The sequence below is a fragment of the Mobula hypostoma genome, chromosome 15 (genome assembly GCF_963921235.1).
Source record: "Mobula hypostoma chromosome 15, sMobHyp1.1, whole genome shotgun sequence".
Taxonomy (NCBI): Eukaryota; Metazoa; Chordata; class Chondrichthyes; order Myliobatiformes; family Myliobatidae; genus Mobula; species Mobula hypostoma.
In genome coordinates, this window is record NC_086111.1 from 50,070,923 (window position 1) to 50,092,249 (window position 21,327).

The 21,327-nt window shown below is 40.6% G+C and overlaps 1 protein-coding gene and 1 long non-coding RNA gene across 9 annotated transcripts in view; one reads left to right on the plus strand and one right to left on the minus strand.

The window, feature by feature from the left end:
- cfap20dc (CFAP20 domain containing) overlaps positions 1-21,327 on the plus strand; it is a 488,877-nt gene that overhangs the window by 50,688 nt on the left and 416,862 nt on the right. The gene's annotated exons all lie outside the window — the stretch shown is intronic.
- LOC134356828 (uncharacterized) overlaps positions 2,712-21,327 on the minus strand; it is a 36,540-nt gene continuing 17,924 nt past the window's right edge. Inside the window, exon 3 of the long non-coding RNA XR_010020444.1 lies at positions 2,712-2,751. This is a non-coding gene — a long non-coding RNA (uncharacterized LOC134356828). The remainder of the gene's footprint in view (positions 2,752-21,327) is intronic.

Genomic DNA, 21,327 nt, shown 5'->3' on the forward strand with positions numbered 1-21,327 from the left:
TTTCTCTGCCTTCACAGAAAGTAGAGACACTGCTGGGCTTTCTTTGCTATGGAGCTGGTGTTGAGGGACCAGGTGAGATTCTCCGCCAGGTGAATACCAAGAAATTTGGTGCTCTTAACGATCTCTAAGGAGGAGTCGTCGATGTTCAGCGGAGAGTGGTCGCTTCATGTCCTCCTGAAGTCAACAACCATCTCTTTTGTTTTGTTCACATTCAGAGACAGGTTGTTGGCTGCGCACCAGTCCATTAGCCGCTACACCTCCTCTCTGTATGCTGACTCATTGTTCTTGCTGATGAGATCCACCATGGTCATGTCATCGGCGAACTTGATGATGTGGTTCCAGCTGTGTGTTGCAGCTCAGTGGTGGGTCAGCAGAGTGAACAATAGTGGACTGAGCGCACAGCCCTGGGGTCCCCTGTGCTCAGTGTGATGGTGTTGGAGATGCTACTTCCAATCCGGACTGACTGAGGTCTCCCAGTCAGGAAGTCTAGGATCCAGTTGCAGAGGGAGGTGTTCAGGCCCAGTAGGCTCAGCTTTCCAATCAGTTTCTGAGGAATGATTGTGTTGAATGCTGAACTGTAGTCTATGAACAGCATTCGAATGTACGTGTCTTTTTTTGTCCAGGTGGGTTAAGGCCCAGTGGAGAGTGATGGCAATGGCATCGTCTGTTGAACGGTAGGGACGGTACACGAACTGCAGAGGGTCCAGTGAGGGGGGCAGCAGGGTCTTGATGTGCCTCCTGACGAGCCTCTGGAAACACTTCATGATATTAGGTGTGAGTGCTACGGGACGGTAGTTGTTGAGGCAGGACACTGAAGACTTCTTCGGCATGGGGATGATGGTGGCGGCCTTGAAGCACATAAGAACGACAGCACTGCTCAGGGAGATGTTGAAGATGTCAGGGAGAATATCTGCTAGCTGGACTGCACATCCTCTAAGCACTCTGCCAGGAATATTGTCTGGTCCAGCAGCCTTCCGTGGGTTGACCCTGCACAAGGTTCTCCTCACACTGGCCACAGTAAGATACAGCACCTGGTCATTTGGAGGAGAGGTGGTCTTCCTTGCCGCCACATCATTTTCCTCCTCAAAACGAGCGTAGAAGTTGTTCAACGCATCTGGGAGGGAGGCATCACCAGCACAGGCAGGTGGTGTGGTCTTGTAGTTGCTGATGTCCTGAATGCCCTTCCACATGCGCCTCGTGTCGCCGCTGTCCTGGAAGCAGCTGTGGATTCGCTGGGCGTCTGCACGCTTTGCCTCTCTGATGGCCGGGGACAGTTTGGCCCTCGCTGTTTAAGCCAAGCGTTCTTAAGTATGTTTACATGCACTAAGACTGTTTATTTTGTTAAATCGCTAGTTTTAGTTTCATTAGTTTTTATAGTTTCAAGATTGTTTTACTGATTTCTTAATAAAGGATCAAATGTTTTCTTTGACTTTTGAACTTTGTTATTAAGTGGATAGCATGTCACACAGTACAGTATCAACCCTCTGTGCTTAGTCTCTAAGTGGTTTTGGTTTGTTTTCAAGTAACTGCTACAGTATGTTATAATTTTTATTGTAAATATAGGTGTGATGAGCAAGTGTAAAACCAAGATTGCTCACTGGTAACACATAAATTCACAGTCAGAAATAATGGTGATCCCAGGCTATTTCATTATATACTTCAAAATCTGGCAAAAAAATTCTGAAACACTTCCAGCCCTAAGTATTTCGGATATGGAGTACTCAACCTGTATTGAGTTTCACAATGCTTTTCAACTAAGGAAAGTGTTTTTCCATCTCTGTATAGGAATATCATTCTTCATTTTTCAGATCTTTATCCATTTGAGTGCATAGTGCCCCCCAGATCAAAATAATTTTGTTTTCCTAGGACTTTCCTCCAAGACCAGTGCCTTTATGACAGGCCATTTCAACTGCATTTGTGGTGAAGTAGCATGATTTGCAGACCTGGGTCTGGATGTGACTTGTTTCTGAAAATACCGTGTGTGCCAATGATTGCCTGTATTTTAGTGTAAAATGCATCTTGACGTGAGGCTAATATGTTGTATTTTGCATTAAAACAGAAAGTAACAGCAATCCTCAAGAGATTAGCAGGCATCTGTAGGGAGGAGAATGAAACAGTTTTGGGTTGATGACTTTTCATCAGAATTGATGGAGTCTGTTTTTTTAAATTAAAGAAATTGTGGTTGTAGCATGAAATGCTATACAATGCAGAAGCTAGAAATCAGAACTTAAAGCTATCAACTGGAAACATTAACTTTTTGAGTTTCTCAAGCATTCTCTGTTTTATTTTATATTTCAGGCAGCTGTCTTTTTTTTTGCTTTTCCTATAACTTAGTATACTTTACATTTTTCTAGTGTAAACCTCAGATTCTGTTGGCTGTGTAAGTCCAGGGAAGACGATCTCTGGCCCCACCAAACGTATGAGATTGAGGTGCAAGACCACCTGTTTGTGTGGATGCTGCATGTTGTGTTACCCTGTTACAAATCAGTACCACGAACTAACAGACAGTCCATCATAAGCAATTAAACAAATTAGCTTTATAATCAATTTGACTAAGTGGTTAGTAAAATCAAAGAAAAGTGCACATCTTAATGAAACAGTCGAATGTGCACTAGTTGGAGCTCATGTTTTCCCTTCCTCTGGTCCTCCATCAATTTTTTCCCTGGGCTTTGTCGACTTCTGACCCGGTCCAAGTCCACTCCTTTCTGATGTCTATGACTTCTCCCTTCTGGCATCTTCTCTCCCCATCTTCTGCTGAACAAAAGATGCAGATCACCTCTGTCACACAACAAAAAAAAACACTCCCTTCATTGGACAGCGCACATTCCAAAGCCCCCATTATCTCTAGCCATAACCCAAACACTGCTGCTGTAAAAAAAACCCATTACATTAGCAGTGCTTATACAGAAAGACCATTACATTAGCGGTGAAACCTTTCCCAGGGTGTTACACCCTTCCACCCCCACCAAATTTAGTCATGTCCTCATGACGTTAAGATAATTTGCCAACCCTTCATGCAAAACACGAAGTCCAACCCAGGTGTAAAAGGCAATGATAAAGTGGTAGGGGCCACACTCTATTCCCCTGGTGCTACATAGGTGGTCTCCTGATTCTTTGTGACCTCTGTACCCCATCACCTACTTCCTCATGTTCCGACATGACTGAGGATACTTCTGGTCTACCTGGCGAGGCCTCCCCAGTCTATCACTCATGCCCTCCTGCAACTCGGACCCCTCTGTCCCTTAGCTGAGCTCTCCTTCATCCCTTGCAAGGTGCTGCTGAAACCCTGGCTGTCCACAGATAGACCGCACCCCCCCCCCCCCGATTTCATCTGACTCAGCATGAGAGGGGTTGGGAATTTCTTCCTCAGTCAGTGAGGAATTGGCAAAAGGCAGCACAGGCGCCTGGGTCAGCATCTCCTTCAGTGACTGAAAAGCTTCTTCGCATTTCGCATCCCCACCTCGGTACGAAAGGCTTCGAAGGGCTAAGATACTCATTACTCTCCTCTCCTTTTGTCCTCCTCCCTTTCTTCACCAAGGAAGGGTAACCACACAGAAGCTGATATAGAGGTTGACTCACTTTCGCGTAGCCCTTCACAAACCTCCAATAGTAACCACAGAACCAAAGGAATGAACGCAAAGAGCTCACAGTCTGGGGCCTTGGCCATGTGGTCACTGTCTCTATCTTAGACAGATCCATAACTACTCCATCCCGTGAGACTAAGTACCCAACATAACTGACAGACGTCTTGCAGAACTGTCACTTGTTCAGGGAAAGTTTTAATCCTTCAGCTTTCAGGTAGCCCTGCACCTTCAGTAGCCTCGCTTCATGGTCCTCCAAGGTAGACCCAAACACTGAGGTCATCCAGATACACCAATACCTCAAGCAAGTTCATATCCCCTACCGTTTTCTCCATGACACGCCGGAAGGTTGCAGGGTCTCCCAATAGGTCCTGGGGCATCCTCTTGAACTGGAAGAATCACAGTGGATATATAAATGCTGTCCTCTCTTTGTCAGCCTCACTTATAGGGATCTGGTAATATCCACTCTTCAAGTTCAGCACACTGAACCACTTCACACCACTCAGACAGGCCAGCACGCTTTCAATCCTTGGGACCGTATACTGTTCGGGGACGGTATGCCTGCTTAGAGTCCTATTGTCCACACACATCTGTACCTTCCCATTCTTCTTCCTGGCCACTACTATTGGGGACGCATAGAGGCTTCTGGACTCGGTGATGATCCCTGCTTCCTTCAACTTACACAGATGCTGCCAAATGTCTTCTACCTTTGCAAGGACCAGACCAGTCGCCGTGACCTCTCTCAGAACAGGGTGTTCTCGGCAACTGGATAGTGTGGCAAGCACCCTTGGAACAACCCACATCAAACTTGAAAAGGCAGTTTCCAGTTTCAACATCTTCTCTCCCAACCTCCTCTTCCAACTCGCAGGTACCAGGGAGTCCCCAAACTTGACTCAGTGGTCAACTTTCCCCCTTTTTCAGATAGCTTCTTCCTGGCTTGTCTCACAAGGACACTAGACATTACCGTCACCGGAAAAAGATTGGCCAGGGGCATCCCCCGCCTGAAGGTGACCTCCCTCTTCATAGTGTTCCTGACAATCACTACCATCCTGTTTGCCTGTACAACCAAGGGCTTCTGCAGTTCGAGCCTCACCAGTACCCCAGCAGGCATACCTGACTCCTCTTCGTGGTCTTCCGGAGCATCCACCAACCAGGCCTCACCCTCGGACATTCCCGGAAATTTGGGGTTTCCCATTACTCTCGCTACTTCCCCTGGCCATAACATGATTGGCTTGGACTGGGTGAACCACACAGTGCCTCGTCTAAACTCGTTATCCAGCCCAATGCACTTCCTCAAAAGCAGCTTGAAACACCAGGTGAACAGAAAAATGTTCTCAGGAAGCTGTTTCCAGCTTTCTCCTTGCAGGCTCCCATGACACTCCTCACAACAGGAGTGCTGGTCTCCACAAGAATTGAAATACCACCCTTCTCAACGGGGTCTGGACAAATTAGTGCTAATGTATCAAGGGCCTCAGCCACTCCCATATTGTCCGCCGAAAACTCCAGCTTCACTGATAAATAACCAGATCACCTCGGTCTCAGCACACAACAAGAAAAAACACTCCCTTCATTGGATGGTGCACATTCCAAAGCCCCCATTATCTCTAGCCATAACCCAAACACTGCTGCTACAGAAAACCATTACATTAGCTGTGCTTCTACAGAAAGACCATTACATTAGCAGTGAAACCATTCCCCAGGGTGTTACACTAGTTATGATGGAGAGTTAGTGTTATAAAATGTTAATTATTTTTCTCTTTCCACCTGATACTGCTTCACTGCGGAGTGCTTACACCATTTTCTGTTTTTGTTTGAAAAGCTGCAGAATCTGGACTTCCACTTCAATAATTGTCTGAAAGTCAGTAACAGCAATTATTTCTACTCTAATGGTTACAACTCAGTGCACGTTTGTGTAATTATTTAATCTCTACTGCATGAACTGTTTGGGAGAGTTTTTAAATCATGGGCAGAATCAAATCCTATCTTCTAAGTCACTAACAAAATAATTCCATGTGCACCTCAAATGTTAAGTTTGTGCAGCTTCATTTATTTTATCATTATGCTTATGCCATGCAAACTTTTAATGATACATTAGAAACATAAGAAATACGAGCAGGAGTAGGCCATCTGACCCATCAAGCCTGCTCCACCATTCAATAAGATCATGATTGATTTGACCAGGGACTCATCTCTAACTATCTTTTCCCCATAGCATTTAATTCCCCTAATATACAAAAACTCTAAATTTGACTCAGGATTAAAGAAAGATATGAAAGCAGGCTAGATGTAACAGTTTTGTCAATTGTTTTCTTCTGTGTTTCTGAAATAATATATGCAGACACATGATCCAGTCACCTAGTATTGAGATTATGATCAACAGTGTTGTATGGCATATGCCATGTAACAGTGTGTTGTTGTGGAGAAAATTTTCATCCTGTCAGCCCAAAAGAGTTTTGAATGCTAAAAGGGCAATGTGTTGATCATTAACTTTTACTTAAATAGAACAAAAGTTAAACATTTTAAAACTAGTGGTTTTAAAATTAGAAGCGTAATGCTTCATTACATTTGCTAGGAAGAATACTGAAAGAGGCAATGATCAACACATTGCTCTTATGGGTTTGAAATCCTTTTGGGCTGACAGGGTGAAAGTTTTCTCCACAATAACATTCCGTTACATGGCATATGCCACACAGCACCATTGATCATAATCTCAATACGGGATGACTAGATCATGTGTCTGCATAAATTATTTCAGAAACACAGAAGAAACAATAAGTAAAAAAGCAGAAAATTTGAATTAATTGTAACACAAGAAGACAGCTTCTTTGGAGTTTAATATGTGAAGATGTCCAAATCAGAATAATATACCAAACTGGCAAAATAATTTGAACTTTGCAAAAACAAAATACAGATGCTCAATCCTTGTCAAAAATACAATTGTTCTTTAAATTTAAGATTGGACAACCTCAGAGGAAGTTCTGTCGTAGAAAATTTGCCATCTGAATGTATTATAGTGTGACGGGATCCTGAATTACCCCTATGAACTGTGCTTTTTGAAAAGAGAGAAAGAGGTGTCCAGCACAGACATCTTGTTATTAAGAGAGAGAGAGGCGAAGGCTGCTTGGAGATGGTTTTATGGTTTCTCTGCAGCACGTTTATACTTTTGCAAGGACATTGCCAGCTTCTGTGTTCTTACAGAGAGAGAAGGGAGGAGCTACTTGATGGACAGCTGGTGTTCAGCATGGTGAGATAAATAGAAGGTCAGCTGATAGACTGATGGACACATGGTTTTGGACATTGGACGAGCTTTGTTGTGCTCACAGAAAGGTGGGTTTTCAGAGGATCGATCAGGAGAATCGATCAGTGGCTCTCGCAGTCTGGAAAAGGTGTGACTGGTGGGAAGTTATTCGTGTGTCCAACCCTTGCCTGGGTTGATAATTCACCCACAGAAAGCGGCGTCCTTTTTTGTGGTCACATTTGGTGACTTTAAAGAAAGAGAAGAGAGGAGGGATAGGTTTGAAACAGAAGAAACCTAGTGACAAAGAAGTCACTGTTTGGACTCTCTCTAAGTAGCCCTTAAGGGTGAGTTTGAGTTCCATTTGAATACGAAGGTGTGACTGTCATGTTATTAATCCACAGGTGTGGGTTCTCTCATGAGGGGAGTACCTTTGTGAATACCACTTGTGTGTTACCCTTGTGTGGGTGTGGTAGTTCACTGAAGAAAGACACCCCTGTGGCAAATCACTGTTGGAGTTATTTCATATGTCGTGGAACTGGATAAGTGGCTATCACAGTTGTGTGTTTGGGGTAACCTTGTGTGGAAACCACCTGTGTGTGATAATCCTTGCCTGGGTTGGTAGTTTTACCACTGGAAGATGGTACCTCAGTGATAGGCTGCTGTTGGTGATAATCCATACGTGGATTCTGTTGGTGTATCCTGTGGCCACCACTTTGGGATGACCCATAGCTGAACTCGGGTGTGGTACCACTTGTGTTGAAAGGATATTCGTTGAAGATCACTATCGGTGATATTTCGTGTGTGGAGTGGAACAACTTCAGAGATAAAACCTACAGCCCTTGTTATCTTGTATTGCTGTCGTGGAATCTGGGGAATATCGATGTAATTGCCTTCTCTGGACATTTACCCTGGATTACAAATATCTCTCTCTCTCCATCACTACTCGACTCAACACCACGAACTGAACTGAACTTTACTCATCACTGTAAGACTGTATCTTTTTACCCCTAGATTTGAAGGAGCTTGGTTTTCATATATGTCCACACACATATATAATCATTGCTAACCTATTTGATATATCTGCATTTATATTACTGTATTGCATAGTTACTAATAAATAATATTAGCGAATAGCAATCCCAGACTCCAAAGTGTTTTCCATTTCTGCTGGTTCTTTAACCCGTCACGGGGTATGTGACAAAAGAAACTAGCAATCTTCAATGTTTGGTTTTGCATAAATGGGCCTGAGAAAGATGATGAGCACAGTACAAATAACATAAATTGTGTTTATTCTTCCTATACATTGAAGTTAATTTTGACAAGAGTAAGGGTGACTATTGTTATTTGGCTGTTTAGTACAAGACTTTGAAATTTTAGCAATAAATCAGGATGTTAAATTATAGAAGTTCCACTGTACTCAATATTTTAATTGAATTTGTAGCTTTTTTATTTGCTATAACAAACACAATCAACAGCTACTTAAATAACCTTACAATTTTAAAAAAAAAGCATTTTAGAAATTAATCCTTTTATTCAGTTCAGTAGCTCCTTCATCTTTTGGAACTCAAAACAGGGCAGTATCTGATGTGTGCACAGGGAATGACTATTCGCACTTGAGCAAAAGAATTGATTTTCACTCACCTTTACCTGACTAAAAGCATTGGATAAAAACTTTTTGACAACTATTTAAAATAATCAGCAGTTTCATGGGAACTTGGCATTGCATTCTAATGCTAATTTAATCTTGGATGTTTCCAGAAGGATGTGTTGTGTGTTGAGGCTGGTTGATTCATTCATAGTTTTTCTGATCATTCTCATATTCCCATGTTTTGAGAATCGTCTATAATAAAAAGTCACTCCAGGAGGAATAAAGGCATGAATTTTCAGATCTAGGGAATAAAGAAATGGTGTCCAAATCAAATTGATTTTCAAATTTAAAAAAGTTATCTGAAAGAAAGGGACTTCAAAAAACAATTTAACAAAAATAAATAGCTTTAGGAGAACCATGAAAATGTCACAAAGAACCTGCAAAAAAGAATAATCATTGCCTTTGAAGATTAGGATGATGTTGGTGCACTGATTTGATATGGCCAATGGCACAGCAGCATACGGATCTTGTTACTTATTTTCACCGATAATTAATGCCACGGAAGATTAACATTACTGACCTAGTTGGAAAATAGAGAATAAAGTGCTACTATATGCATACGAATGTATAATGTTTTTATTGTATTTCTCAAACATCTGGAAAGATGTGAGCCAGGGTCAGGAACAGAGCCTCAACATAGATAAGTACACTTGTTATATATTGTGCTGATATTATCCCCACTTACAAGCTGGTATGCATATAAAATAGACACCTGATTTTATAATAATTTTGATTAGTTTGTACAAAATTATCATTCCTTTGAATTCAAATACAGTGACAGTTGATTTGTTCGGAGTGCAAACAATTATGAATGAATAAACTCTCTTTGGGTTCCAGTCAGGTAGAGGTAGCGGTTTTAACCGACATTTTGATGAGAAATTCTGCCATCTTCATCCAGAGTGATGCCTGGGCATGTCTAGTCCAGTGGTATTTATACTCGTGTCACCTGCCTCTCCTGATTAGTTAGTCTTCATCCAGTCAGGTTTCCACTGTCCCACCTTCTTTTCCAGTTCTTACTTAGAGTGAGACGACTTTCTTTATTCAATGGAAAATTCTTTTCCTCTAGTTTTAGTTCAATGGTTTCCTTCACCAGGTGGTCCCAAAAGCCATTGGCACAGCACAATAGTTTTGTGTCAGTGAAGTCAATCCTATGGCCATTGTGAATGCAATGAATGCAATGGAAACTGGATGGTAGACTCGGACATGGCATCTATCAGAAACCCACTCACACAGACTTGTACCTCATGGCTTACAGCTGCCATCATTCCTCCCAACGTAGAGCAGTTCTTTCTACTCTGATTAACCATGCGAAAACTATTTTGCACCCGAGAGTCTCCACAAGGAAATGAGAAGATTACACACAATGCTCCTACAGAATGGCCACAAGGTGAAGGAAATCAATTGGGCCCTTAAAAGGGCCGACGGAAAAACCAGGAAACCTAACAATTAGGAGGAATCTGTTGCTACTGCCTGTATTTCCACAGTTTCTGGAAGATTGCCAGGATCCTGAAGAAATACTGGATTTATACGATCCACAAATCCGTAAGGAAGCTCTAATCACAATTTATGTGGGTCAAAGGTGACCTGGTACTCAGGGTGGCTGGTGTTTACAGGATTCCATGTGAATGTGGAGCAGCGTATATTGGCCAGATGGAACATGTGGTGGAAACCCGCATCAAGGAGCACAGGAGATGTATCCTTTTGGGTTACCCAGAAAAACTGGCAATAGCAGAACATTGCATTCACAATAATCATAGGAGTAACTTTGACTCAAAACTACTGTGCTGCACCAGTGGCTTTTGGAACCGCCTCGTGAAGGAAGCCATTGAAATAAAACTAAAGAAAATAAATTCTAGCAAAGATGAAGACCTCACTCTGAGTAAGACCTAGAATTTGATTAATTAGTCCTCATCCAATCAGATTTCCATTCTCCCACCTTGTTTGCAATCAGGAGGGATGGATGACGGTGGTATAAATAACACTGAACTAGACCTGCCCAGACATCATCCCAGATGAAGGTGGCAGAGTTTGTCAATGAAACATCAATTACCTGTAAAGTCGATACCTGTACACAACTGGAAGGCCGAGAAAAGTTTCTTCATCATATATTCTGGGAAAGCACTAGATCCTTTTTTGTAAAGAATTATATCATACTTTTTGACAAACCTAACTGCTTGTGTGCCAGCTCAAATGTTCCAATGAGATTATTTTATGTTTATTTTAGCAAGGAGTATTTCAGCATTGGAAGAAGCCAATTTACTGCTCTGCAGTTGAAAATAAGATTTTCCCTGTGTAAGCCAATATTGTGCCCATTTCATTGGCACCTCTTGGGAAATTTGATCCCTGACAACTTGTAATGTGAGATACCTTCAAATGGTGTGAACAGCAGTGCGATGTGTAAAAATTGTCTCTGATGTGACTTTCCTCATCACTAATGACAGAATAATCCGCTTCTGCTAAATAGATTTCCTCTGAAACCTGATTAAAGACCAATGCTTCAACTGCATTCTTTGCTAAGCTGCTCCATAATACTCTACGTCCTTACTGTTTCTTGTACGTGCAGCTCACTTAAGATAGACCTTTCTTTGTATCTTCAATAAATTTTCTGTAAACAAAAGCTTAATTAACATTCCTCAATTGTAGTCTCCATTCTTGAAGCAATATAGCTAGAAGAGTGTTCCTTGTGGTGTAAGCACACCCCTTTTAAAAGGTTGTTTATTGATATTGCAGCTGAGATTTTGCAATCTTTCAGTAGATTAGTGGGTGCAGAAGCTGCTACAGCATGACATGATACAGGGAAACCTGGTAATGCCACTTTGAGAGCATTACAGTTGATACGTGTAATTTTTTGAAAACTTTAGTAAAAAATTTTGGGGCATAGTCTCTGTAAGGAATAAAGGAGTAATATAATAATGTGTGTCATATATAAATGTTTGCACTTTGGGGAAGCCCATATTGTTAAAAAAAAAATCCTATTTTCCTTCCGTTTGCTCGCATGGGCTCCATCATGTATATTTTTAAGATGAAGCCCTGCACCCAGTTCTGAGGTGAAGTCTTAAATTTTCCTCTGCTATGGTATCCTAACCAACATTTCTTCCCCTATTCTCACTCACTCTTCCTCAAAGTAAGAATAAGGTTCCTTTTGCTCTCACCTTTCACTAGATATCATATTCATTGGATTTCCACTATCTTTAATGGCATCACTACCCGATATATTTAATTTTTCCATTTGTATTTTAACATTCTTTAAAAACCATTCCTCTCAGATGCTCTGGTTCACGATTCCATCTCCACCAAAAGTTATTCCCCTTATCACGCACCTTTACCTGCAGGAGATGCCATACTTGCCCCTTTTAACCTTTTCCTATTTCGTATCAGAAACTAAGACACTCAGATTTAATGCCAGTGACATATGTTGTGAAATTTGTTTTGCGGCAGCAATACAGTGCAAAATATACAAATACTATAAATTATATCAATGGTGCAAAAAGAGAGCAAATATAGTGAGGGAGTTTTCATGGGTTGGTTCATTCTGTTCAAAAATCTGACACTTCGTAATTTACCTAGATTTTGCCAGTTTAGTATAATGCATTCACTGCTTTTAACATAATCTCCTCTAGAATGACTATTTTGGAGGATGTCTGCATTTATTCAAGAGCTGCTCTAATTTGCCAATTAGCAGCCTTTTGATTCTCTATTTCATTTGCATTCTAACCTCTCCATTCTTGGCATTTGTTCTCATGAAATCATTGACCTGGAACACTGCTTCTGTTTTGTGTTCCATAGTTTTTACCTGATCTGACTACTTCTGGAATTTTATTTTTTTTAATTTCTGACTTCTACAATTGCAGTATTAAAAAACATTGAGTAAATATGTAGTACTGTTTTCACAGCATTTACAAAAGATTTTGTAAGCTATTCATCTGTATATCTCTTGATATATAGCATGTAATTGGTAAGATTCTTTGCTTGATTGTATCCCCCTATAGAATATTTTCTGATGTTTACATTGGTGATGAGCTTCTATCTCCATTTCCTTTTTGCCATTTAAAAACAGCTAGATTATCCATCTTGACTCCTGCCTCATCTGTTGCTGAAATCATATTCACATTTTTGTAATCTCTAAACTTGCCATTTTGATGTACTTGCCTTTGTTGTCTTTATATCCTCTATTGAAACTGAGTTTATCCAGAAGTTTTCCTACATTACTCTAACTCATGACAAATCAATTTTCCCATTATCTGATTGTGTTTGGATTTCAAAATACCCGATATAAAATTCCCATCCTCTTATTTGCAATTTTTTTGTTACTTCACCTCTCCAAAACCTCCTTAAAATTCATATGGTTTTGGCCTCCTGCATCTATATCTGTTCTATTTTCCCACCAATGAAATTCATGTGTTCAGTCATTCTAAGGCTTTAGACATTGAAATGCCTCCCTTAACTACAGCTGTCTCACTATTTAACTTTCGTACGTTGAAGACTCTTATTGATACTGAATAATTGTACTTCCCTTACAGTTGTACCTCCCGTACTCCTCCTTTGCCAATTTTTAATATAGTTTTGCTGTTGTGACCCACGTTAGGTCAATATCCTTTGTTACAGGTGTTAAAATTGCAAGTTGCTATGTTAAATGCTGTGGAACATCTGTGATCTCATTCTGAAAATTCATAGTCTTCAAATAAACCATTGGTCTTAAAAGTTCCTCAAATAGCTAATTTTAAATTACTTAATCTTTATGATGTAAATTTGGGTTATTCATTTTTAAGGAATGTCATTTTGTGCAATTTACTTTGCTGTTTAGAAATTGATATCTATAAAATTACATACACTAAATTAAGGGAACCAGATTGATTAATCATCAGAATCAATAACTCTTCAAACCTTTTCAGAGAGGTAGATTGATAACTGAATAAAATCAGCTTTAAAAATGCAATGTGTTGTGTATTCAAGTTGTGCATTAATACAATGGCATGCAAAAGTTTGGGCACCCCGGTCAAAATTTCTGTTACTGTGAATAGTTAAGTGAGTGGAAGATGAACTGATCTCCAAAAGTCATAAAGTTAAAGACGAAACATTCTTTCCAACATTTTAAGCAAGATTAGTGTATTAGTTTTGTTTTGTACAATTTTAGAGTGGGGAAAAAAAGAAAAGGAGCACCATGCAAAAGTTTGGGCACCCCAAGAAATTTGAGCTCCCAGATAACTTTTACCAAGGTCTCAGACCTTAATTAGCTTGCTAGGGCTATGGCTTGTTCACAGTCATCATTAGGAAAGGCCAGGTGATGCAAATTTCAAAGCTTTATAAATACCCTGACTCCTCAAACCTTGTCCCAACAATCAGCAGCCATGGGCTCCTCTAAGCAGCTGCCTAGCACTTTGAAAATTAAAATAAATGATGCCCACAAAGCAGGAGAAGGCAATAAGAAGATAGAAAAGTGTTTTCAGGTAGCCGTTTCCTTAGTTGTAATGTAACTAAGAAATGGCAGTTAACAGGAATGGTGAAGGTCAAGTTGAGGTCTGGAAGACCAAGAAAACTTTCTGAGAAAACTGCTTGTGGGATTACTAGAAAGGCAAATCAGAACTCCTGCTTGACTGCAAAAGACCTTCAGGAAGATTTGGCAGACTCTGGAGTCGTGGTGCACTCTATTGGTCTTTGGAGATCAGTTCATGTTCTACTCACTTAACTATTCACAGTAACGGAAATTTTGACCGGGGTGCCCAAACTTTTGCATGCCACTGTATTAATGCACAACTTGAATACACAACACATTGCATTTTTAAAGCTGATTTTATTCAGTGATCAATCTACCTCTCTGAAAAGGTTTGAAGAGTTATTGGTTCTGATGATTGATCAATTCTGGTTCCCTTAATTTAGTCTATGTAATTTTATAATATCAATTTCTAAATAGCAAAGTAAATTACACAAAATGATATTCCTTAAAAATGAATAACCCAAATTTACATCATAAAGATTAAGTAATTTAAAATTGGCTATTGGAGGAACTTTTAAGACCTGCGCAGCGACGCCTGCACAAATATGATCTTCATGGAAGAGTCATCAGAAGAAAACCTTTCCTGCATCCTCACCACAAAATTCAACATCAGAAGTTTGCAAAGGAGCATCTAAACAAGCCTGATGCATTTTGGAAACAAGTCCTGTGGACTGATGAAATTAAAATAGAACTTTTTGGCCACAATGAGCAAAGGTATGTTTTCATGAAAAGAACACCTCTCCAACTGTTAAGCATGGGGGTGGATCGATCATGCTTTGGCCTTGTGTTGCAGCCAGTGGCACAGAGAACATTTCACTGGTAAAGGGAAGAATGAATTCAATTAAATACCAGCAAATTTTGGAAGCAAACATCACACCGTCTGTATATATAAAAAAAAAGCTGAAGATGAAAAGAGGATGGCTTCTACAACAGGATAATGATCCGAAACACACCTCAAAATCCACAATAGACTACCTCAAGAGGCGCAAGTTTGAAGGTTTTGCCATGGCCCTCACAGTCCCCTGACCTAAACATCATCGAGAATCTGTGGATAGATCTCAAAAGAGCAGTGCATGCAAGATGGCCCAAGAATCTCACAGAACTAGAAGCCTTTTGCAAGGAAGAATGGGCAAAAATTCCCCAAACAAGAATTGAAAGACTCTGAGCTGGCTACAGGAAGTGTTTACAAGCTGTGATACTTGCCAAAGGGGGTGTTACTAAGTACTGACCATGCAGGGTGCCCAAACTTTTGCTTCGGGCCCTTTTCCTTTTTTGTTATTTTGAAACTGTAAAAGACGGAAATGAAAAAAGCAATCTTAAAATATTAATGAAATGTGTCATCTTTAACTTTATGCCTTTTGGAAATCAGGTAATCTTTTACTTGCTTAGCTATTCACAGTAACAGAAATTTTAACCAGGGGTGCCCAAACTTTTGCTTGCCACTGTAATTTCTTTTCTCCACGTTTAAACTAATATGGCAGGGGGATGGGAGCCAGTATGATAGAGCTGTAGATGAGCTAGCAGGTTTACAAGTAGTTGATGGGTGTAACATGAATATAAGGGAAGACAAGCCAATGATTAGGTATAAATGCTTACAGAGCAAAGAGTTGAATTGTACCATAAAGGCAAAATTCAAAAGGGCAAAGAATTTAGGACTGAAGGTGCTGTACTTAAATGCACATAGCATTCAGAATAAGATGGACGCACTTGTGGCGCAATTAGAGATTAGTTGGTATGACGTGGGCATCACTGAGTCGTGGCTGAAAGAAGGCCATTGTTGGGGGCTTAACATCAAAGGATAGATTTTATATTGAAAGAATAGGCAGGAAGGCATAGGTGGTGGTGTAGCTCTGTTGGTAAGAGATAGAATTACATCTTTAGAAAGAGGTGATGTAGGGTCAGAGAATGTTGAATCTTTGTGGTGGAATTAAGAAACTGCAAGAGTAAAAAAACCATTATAGGTATAGGCCTCCAAATAGTAGCGAGATGTGGGGTTGAGATTGTGAAGAGAGCTGGAAAAGGCATGTAATAAGGGTAATGACACAATTGTAATGGGGGACTTCAATATGCAAAGGGATTGGGAAAATCAGGGTGTCGGATCGCAAGAGAGGGAATTTGTTGAATGCCTATGAGATGGCTTTTTAGAGTAGCTTGTGCTTGAGCCTACTCGGGGAAAGGCTATCTTAGATCGGGTGTCCTGTAGTAACCCAGATCTGATTAGTGAGCTTAATGTAAAGGAACCCTTAGGAGGCAGTGATCATACTATGATTGAATTCATAGTACAATTTGAGAGGGAGAAGCATAACTCACATGCATCAGTATCACAATGGAATAAGGGGAAATTAGAGGCATGAGAAGCAAGCTTGCCCAGTTGGATTAATGGAGGACACTGGAAGAGATGACAGCAGAGCAGAAATGGCTGAAGTTTCTGGGAATAGTTCACAAGGCACAGGATAGATGTATCGCACAGAGGAAGAAGTTCTCAAATGGCTGGGGTTGGAAAGCTAGTACAAAGGAAGTTGAAGACTGCATAAAAGCCAAGGAAAGGGCAAATAAGGAGGTGAAAGTGAATGGTAAGTTGATGATTGGAAAGCTGTTAAAATCCAACAAAAGGCTACTAAAAAAGCTATAAGAAGGGAAAAGATGAAATATGAGGGCAGATTTGCTAATAATGTAAAGCAGAATACCAGTAGCTTTTTTTCAGTTATAAAAAGAGTAAAAGGGAGGTGTAACTTGACATTGGACCACTGGAAAATGATGCTGGTGATGTAGTAATGGGGGACAAGGAAATGGCAGATGAACCTAATGTGCATTTTGCATCTGTCTTCACTATGGAAGACACTAGCAGTGTGCCAGAGGTCCATAAGAGTCAGGGAGCAGGAGTGAGTGCCATTGCTATTACAAAGGAAAAAGTGCTAGGCAAACTCAAAGGTCTTAAGGTGGAGAAGTCACCTGGGCCAGATGGAAGACATCCCAGAGTTCTGAGAAGTTACTGAAGAGATAATGGATGCATTGGTCATGATCTTTCAAGAATTACTTGACTCTGGCATGGTCCTGGTGGACTTGAAGATTGCAAATGTCAGTCCAGTATTTAAAAAGGGAGGAAGGCAAAAGAACGGAAATTATAGGCCAGTGGTTGGGAATGTGTTGGAGTCTATTATCAAGGGTGAGGTTTTGAGGTACTTGGTGACTAATGATAAAGTAAGTCAAAGTCAGCATGGTTTCTATAAAGGGAAAACTTGCCTGATAAATCTGTTAGAATTCTTTGAGGAAGTAACGAGCAGGGTGGACAAAGGAGAGGCAGTGGATGTCATTTACTTGAAGTTTCAGAAGGCATTTGATAAGATGCCACACATGAGGCTGCTTAACAAGAAAAAATCCTGTGACGTTACAGGAAAGATACTGGCGTGGATAGCAGAATGACTGACAGACAAGACAGCGAGTGGGTATAAAAGGGGCCTTTTCTGGTTGGCTGTTGGTGACTAGTGTTCCTCAGGGGTCAGTATTGGGACTGCTACTTTTCACATTATTTGTCAATGCAGTTGATGGCATTGTGGCAAAATTTGCAGATTATACGAAGATAGGTGGAGTGGTAGAAGGTGCCGTGGAAACAATGCGATTGCAGCAGGACTTGGACAAATTGGAAGAATGGACAAAAAATGGCAGATGGAATACAGTGTTGGGAAATGAGTAATAATGCATTTTGGTAGAAGGAACAATAGTGCGAGCTATTATCTAAATGGGGAAAAGGTTCAAACATCAGAGGTGCAGAAGGACTTGGGTGTCCTACTGCAAGACTCCCAGAAGGTTAATTTACAGGTTGAGTCTATGGTAAAGAAGGCAAAAGCAATGTTGGCATTTATTTCAAAGGAATAGAATATAAAAGCAAGGAGATAATGCCGAGCCTTTATAAGACACTCATCAGGAGGTTCACGAGGATGATTCTGGGAAGAAGGCGTTAATATATGAGAAGTGTTTGGCAGGTTTGGGCCTGTATTCACTGGAATTTAGGAGAATGCAGGGGGATCTTACTGAAACCTACCAAACATTGAAAGGTCTAGATAGGGTGGATGTGAAGAGGATGTTTCCAGTGGTGGGGTTATCCAGAATTCGAGGGCACAGCCTCAAAATTGAAGAGTGACCTTAGAACAAAGGTAAGGGGGATTTTTTTTTTAGTCAGAGAGTAGTAAATCTGTGGAATGCTTTGCCATAGACTGTGGTGGAGGCCAAGCCTGTAAGTATATATAAAGGCGGAAGTTGATAGTTTCCTGATCGGTCAGGGCATCAGAGGATACAGCGAGAAGGCGGGTGTATAAGGTTGAGTGGGATCTGGGATCAGCTATTATGGAATGGCAGAGCAGACACAAGGGGCTGGGTGACCTGATTCTGCTCCTATGTTTTATGGTCTTGTATATTGGAAAATGTATGGTGATGCACTTTGGAAGAAGTAAACGGACAGACTATTATTTAGATGGGGAGAGAATTTAAAATGCAGAGATGCAAAGGGACTTGGGAGTCCTTGTGCATGATACCCTAAAGGTTAACCTCCAGGTTGAGTCGGTGGTGAAGATGGCATTCATTTCTAGAGGTATGGAATGTAAGAGCAGGGATGTGATGTTGAGGCTCTATAAGGCACTCATGAGATCACACTTGGAGGTAAGTGTGCAGTTTTGGGCTCCTTATTTTAGAAAGGATATACTGACATTGGAGAGAGTTCGGAGAAGATTCACGAGAATGATTCCAGGAATGAAAGGGTTACCGTCTGGGGAATGTCTGGCAGCTCCTGGGATGTATTCCCTGGAAGTCAGGAGAATGAGGGGGGGATCTCATAGAAATATTCCGAATATTAAAAGGCCTGAACAGATTAGATATGGCAAAGTTATTTTCCGTGGTAGGAAACTGTAGGAGAAGAAGGTACGACTTCAGGATTGAAAGATGACCGTTTAGAACAGAGATGCAGAGAAATTTCTTTAGTCAGAGTGAGGTAAATCTGTGGAATTTGTTGCCACGAGCAGCTGTGGAATCCAAGTCATTGGGTGCATTTAAGGCAGAGATAGATAGGTTGTTGATTAGCCAGGGCATCAAAGAGTATGGGGAGAAGGCAGGGGAGTGTGGATGACTGGAAGAATAGGATCAGCCCATGATTGAATGGTGGAGCAGACTCGATGGTCTGAATGGCCTACTTCTGCTCCTATATCTTCTGGTCTTATAGTCTTATATTAGACATCTGTGATATTGGATCATATGTTTGTGCTTTTACCTCTCGGTGTAGAACATGCCAGCCTGACCTGCTGAATATCTTATTGCTCTGAATTTTACAACTCCTACATTGTTTTCTCTGTTCTCCAGTCTACATATGTACTCCATAATTTTCTCTTAGATTCCTGTTTCCAGCAATGCAGCTTTTTTTGCTTTAAGAGATTTGTGCCTTTAAAATTTAGGGAAAAGAAAGCAGAAGCGAAATTTAGTTATGTTACTTAGTGTGAGGGAATTAGCCTATGTCAGTGTAAACAGTTTATTTGAATTGGATGAGCTTTGCACAGGCTATTCTTTAAGCAGAGGATGAACCTCTGAAACGAGTTATCTCAATAATATGGTTAGTAAAATATCATTTGAATGGAACTTGAAACACGTTATCATATAGATATAGTGGCTGCAAATCCACTTGGGTATTTTTGCTGCGAACTTAAAAAGTGCTATGACTTTGGAATGTGTATTTTTTGAAACTTTTTTTACCTTTAAAGAATGATTAGAAGTATTGAAATATTTTCACTTAACATGACCTTAGTTTAAAAAAATATTTTTGGGCTTCAGTTGGACGTGACCTTACCAGTCAAAGGAAATATGGTTATGATGCTAATTACACTTACCGTTTGGAGCAGAATTGATGATCCAGCTGGTACTTATCTAGTTTATAAATAATCCCTTATGGAATTGAGGAGAAGAAGAGGAAATTTGTTAAAAGGCAGTTAGTTGCCATTTTCTTTGTAAAATCATTGCTAGACATTTTTATTTATTCCCTGTACGGAGTATAGATACAGTACCAGCTTATCATTGTCTGAAATTCAGATAGGTGCTTCTGTAAAATGCAGCAAAATTCTTGAAGGCCATCTACTGCCTTTTTGATTTGTGTATCAAAAGGCTAATGGGTAATAGTTCAGATCTAACTTTTTAAATTATATTTAAAAGCCTCAGGCAGAGTTTGTGGTAACTATTTCAAAAAGTCCATTTACTAAATTCTGATGGATGACATGCACTGAACAGCAAAAGAACTTGTCAAACATTGGATGCAAGACAAATGATTTCTGAAACCACAATGCTAAAGGTCATGCTCACAAATTTGAAAGCAAGCAAACTACAATCTGTTTACAGAAATTGCAACTAATGTTTGATCAGAGAATAGCTGCAATAATGGATATAGTTCACACTGAAATAGAGAATCTAAGGCAGAATACACAGTGAAAAGTCTGGGAACTTCAGCCTCTTATTTACAGCTATGTTGATTTCCCATATTGTTAGATGCAGAGAACTAAATGTTTATCAAAATAACTTTCCATTTTCAGTTTGAGAGCACAGGTGTCCCCTGCTTTTCGAACGTTCGCTTTATGAAACCTCACTGTTACGAAAGACCTATATTAGTACCCTGTTTTCGCTTTCAGAAGGTGTTTTCACTGTTACGAAGAAAGGCAGCGCGCGATAAAAAATCAGCGCGCGAAAAAATCAGCGCACGATAAAAGGCAGCGCACACCCCGAGCAGCCGCTCTGCCCCGGATTCGGAACGGCATTGCTTTAACATGTTGCATTGAGCAGCCATTAGCAGGATGAGTTCTAAGGTGTCTGAAAAGCCTGAAAGAGTAAGGGTGTTACACTTAGTGTAAAACTAGACATAATTAAGGGTTTTGATCATGGTGAACGAAACAAGGACAAAGTGAGTATGGCTTGTGGAAGTTGACGAAGATGATGTTGAAGAGGTTTTGGCATCCCATGACCAAGAACTGATAGATGAAGAGCTGATGCAATTGGAAGAGGAAAGGATAACAATCGAAACCGAATGCAACCTAATGCAGAAAGTGAAGCAACTACGTGAGATTTTCGCTGCAATGATAAAGTACGACTTTAATTTTGAAAGGGTACGTAGGTTTAGGGGATATTTGTAGGATGGTTTGAGTGCTTACAAACAACTGTATGACAGAAAAATGCGCGAGGCTCAGCAGTCAAGCAAGCCTTCCACATCAGCCGATGAACCTCGACCGTCGACATCGAGGCAGGCAGTCATAGGAGAAGATGAGCTGCCTGCCCTGATCGATGATGAGATGACACCCCCGTGTCCCACCACCCCAACACCCGGGCCCCGGACAGATACTGT